Below are 4,335 nucleotides of genomic sequence, written 5' to 3'. Positions count from 1 at the left end.
ATACAGATCTAAATCAGGTGGTGACTAAAAGGGAATGACAGCATTATTGACAAAATTATAATCTGCTGGTGGCATATCTGCAGAAAAGAAGCCCTTGCAATTTCTAAACAACAGTAAACTTTCTTAGGAAATTCTAAAGTGTCTTACAGGCCAAAAAGGGAATGAGGTTAGTAAAATGCCTCAACAGAGTTTGGAAAAAAATACTGGATTTCAAGTTACTGGAACCCGGATACATAAAAATAGGGTGGTAAGTTGGGTCATGCTTGCAATGGTCTCAAGTTCAAATAAACTAATGTGACAATGACACCACTTCACAGGTCACACACATTTCCAGGGGCTCTTCCTTCCCTCAGTAGGTGCTGGCAGAAGGTGTGCTCAGTCGTTTTCCAATGTAGATGCCTAGTCCCAAAGCCAAAACATGAGAAATGAAGAGAGATGGAATGAACACCTTAAGAAACTCTGCAGAGAATATCCCCCCTTTCTTCATGGCTCCACTTTTTCTCATGCTTAAAGAAACAGAATGTTTAGGGTGCCTGAAGTGGATCTCCTTAGGTGGAATGTTTTCAGGTCTACTGGACCAGTCAGATACCCACTCAACACTCTTCTTTAATGCCTCAACTTCTTGCTCTCCTTCTGTATGTAGCTTCCTCTTCTGACTGAGAGCTATGGTCCCTGCTGGTATGCATTTCTACATCAAACATAATTTGTCCATCTTCTTGTGAGGAAGGGCTGTCACAGTGAGAACTGCCCCTTGAACTACTCTGTCCTGATTCATGTTGGGCATCCAAAAGTATCTTCTCCATGTCTCCATTGTGGATAGAGGACGAGGAAGGTACATGTTCTAGCCCCCCATTTTCCCCATTGCCATTATCATTGCCACTGCTGCTATTCATTGGTAGCTCCACCCAGGGACTGTTGAGGCCAGCTGGCGGTGGCAAAGACTGCTCGCTTTCTTCGCAGTTACTGTTGTTGTGCAGGGGTGGCGGCTGCTCTACTAAATTAGACGACATTGTCAGGCGGCTGTAAGATCTGCTGCCGTGGCAGGACCTTGTCTGGTTCTCAGCAGCAACACAACAACAACATATTTGAATGATAGTGGTATTCACAGGTCTTCCTTCTATGAGTATGGATAGAATCCCATCACTCACAACATTGTATTCCAGGATGGATCAAGAAATGGCCTTTTTCACTATGAATGTGACTTCATTTTCCCTCACTTTTTCTTTCTTGGCACAGTATATCACATGATTGTCTGATTCAAAGTTGTTGTTAATTGTTGTGTGCCATTTAGTTGACTATGACTCATAGTGATTCCATGAACAATGGTTCTGAACTTTGTCCTATCCTAAATCAACCTCACTGTCTCAGATACACTTGACCTCATTGTCACAGTTACTGTGTCAATCCATCTCATCCAGGGTCAAAATCCTTGCCTCCAAGGAGCAAACTGGTTTCACCTGCTCCAAGACAGACCTGTTTGTTCTTTTGTCCAGCCTGGTATGTTCAATAATCTTCTCCAACACCACAACTCAAAGGCATTGATTTTTCTTCTGTCTTCCTTGTTCATTGTCCAGATCTCAGATGCATAGTAAGCAACTGAGAAGACTATGGCCTGGATCAGGTGTACCTTAGTCTCTAAGCAAAAATCATTGCTCTTTAGCACTCTACAGAGCAGCTTTTTCTGATGAACTTGTCTTTTTTTATTTCCTGACTGCTGGTGACAAGAATACTGATTGTGGATCCAAGCAAAATGAAATCATTGACAACTTCAGTCCTTTCTCCATCTATCATCTTGCCTATTGGCCTGGTGGTGAGGATCTTTGTTTGCTTGATTCAAAATGGAAAATGCCAATTCAGCTCAGCACATTAATGCCTAGCATGCCAATCTTTATGCATTCTATTTCTTGTTTGGATCTACTAATCAACACCTTTGATATAAGCAGTTAGGAAATCAAAAGACAAATTTCTTTAGGAAAGCCTGTTGTCAAGAACCTCTCCTCTACTAAAGAGCAACAATGTCAGTCTAAAAACTAAGGTCTATCTGATACAAGCCATGATCTTTTCAATTTCTTGCTATGCAACTGAAACCTGGACAATGACTAAGGATGAAAGAATAATTGGTATCTTTAGACTGTGGTGCTGGATAAGAATATTGAATATACCATGGATTACTAAGAGAACAAACAGATGTGTCCTGGAGAGGGTGAAATCTGATTGCTCCTTGGAGGCAAGGATTTTAAAACTCTATCTCACATACTTTGAGCATGTTGCCGGGAGGGACAAGTCCTTAGAAAAGAACATTATGCTTGGAAAGGCAGAAGATAAGCACAAGAAAGGACAACCCTGGGTGAGATGGATTGACACAGTGACTGTGGCAATGAGTCAGGTGTGTCAGAGATGGTGAAGTTGACTCAGGATAGCACAGGGTTCAGAACCATTGTTCATAGGGATGCTATGAGTCATATTTCATTTGACAGCATGTAGCAAAAACAAGGTAAGGCATTTGGTGTTTTCTTAGCTTGAATCTTCACAATCAGTCAAGCATTAATAGCCAAACAATAGTGCCTAACTTTAAGTATAATCATAGCTCTTATTCAACACAAGCAAAGTGCTCACTACAATGTACAGGGTTCATTACAAAGTTCTAGCAGAGGTGTGGGGAACTAGCAGACTTAGATGCAAGTGTCTTGTCTTCCAATGCCTCTTGCTTGCAGCCTTGAGAGTTCAGTTTAAATGCCATTATTGCATGCCGGGTACAGCCACAGTCAGAGTCTCTCAGACTGGGGTGTAACCCATCATTGTTAAGGGGCTTCATCTTTAAACTAGCACATGCTGTGAGGAAGACTCCGGATAAGAGGGACTGATACAGTAACTGGGGCAATGGGGGCAGGTGTGTTGTAACCAGTGAGACTGACTCGGGATAGGGCAGGCTTCAGAACTGCTGTACATGCTATGGATTTGCAGTAGGATCGATATGAGTTACAGGCGACTCAAAAGTACATAACAACAACAACAATCTTGCAAGTTCTCCCTCAGCAGTGCAGTCAATCAGAATCAAGATTAGCATATTTAATCTCTGGATGTTGTATACCATCTTCTTAATGTGTATAGCACATTAAGTCTTGGGGGCTTGATGTACCATCTTCTGATTAACACATTAAGTCTTTGGACATTTTGTGGTAAACATCCTAAATTTATCACAACTTGCCTTTTTGACTCTGCAAACATAAACATCATGGTACAGCAAACTTAGCTTACTTTCTCACAACTTATCCTTCTAACCAAACTTAACACAACAAACATGCTCATCATGACACAGCAAACTTACATTATTCTCAACATAATTTTGTTGTTTGTTTTTATATGGTTTCAGGTTACTTACAACTCATAGTGACATTATGTACAACAGCTCTGAACCCTGCTCTGTCCTGAGCCAACCTTATTGTTTCTAACACATATATTCCCTTTACCCCAGTCACTGAGTCAATCCATCTCATCGAAGGTCTTCCTCTTTTATGCTGTCCCTCCACCCTTCCAAGCATGATGCCCTTCTCTCAAAGGACTGGTCTCTCCTTGCAAAATGCCCAAAGTATGTCAGACAAAGCTTCAGAATCCTTGCCTCCAAGGATCAGCTGGCTTTAACCCTCTCTAGGACAAAGATTCTCACCACTGGGCTGATCAGCAGCATCATGATGGTGAAGAAATTGAGATTGTAACAGTTTTCATTTGCTTGGCTCCACAATCAACAATATTGGTACTAGCATCCAGGAAATCAAAAGACAAATTGCATTGGGAAAGTCTGCTCTCGGGGATCTCTCCAGAGTACTAAAGAGCAGCAATGCCAGTCTGGAGATTAAGGTGGGCCTGATCCAGGCCATAGTCTTTGTGATTACTTGCTATGCATCAGAAAGCTGGACAATGACTAGGGATGACAGCAAGAGAATCGATTCCTTTGAGCTGTGGTGCTGGAGGAGAGCATTGAATATAGCATGGATTGCCAGGAGAACAAATAGATTCGTCCTAGTAAGGGAGAAACAAGTTTTCTCCTTGGAGGCAAGGAGTCTGAGGCTTTGTCTGACATACTTTGGGCATGTTGTAAGGAGGGACCAGTCCTTGGAGAGGGACATCATGCTTGGAAGAGTGGAGGGACAGTGCAAGAGAGGAAGACCATTGATGAGATGGACTGATTCAGTGACTCAGGTAATATGGGTAGGAGTGTCAGAGACAATAAGGTTAGCACAGGATAGAGCAGGGTTCAGGGCTGTTGTACATAGGGTCACTATGAGTCACAAGTAACTCAATGGCACATAAAAACACGAAGAAGAAAAAGAAGAA

At 42.1% G+C, this 4,335-nt stretch overlaps 1 pseudogene; it reads right to left on the bottom strand.

The window, feature by feature from the left end:
• Nucleotides 1-349: 349 nt before the first annotated feature.
• Nucleotides 350-1,010, bottom strand: LOC102853043 (annotated as a pseudogene).
• Between the last annotated feature and the right edge of the window lie 3,325 nt (nt 1,011-4,335).

The sequence above is a fragment of the Elephantulus edwardii genome, unplaced genomic scaffold, assembly GCF_000299155.1.
Source record: "Elephantulus edwardii isolate Elephantulus edwardi_28Jun2011 unplaced genomic scaffold, EleEdw1.0 scaffold00066, whole genome shotgun sequence".
NCBI classification, from domain to species: Eukaryota; Metazoa; Chordata; class Mammalia; order Macroscelidea; family Macroscelididae; genus Elephantulus; species Elephantulus edwardii.
This window is presented reverse-complemented; position numbering and strand designations above follow the sequence as displayed.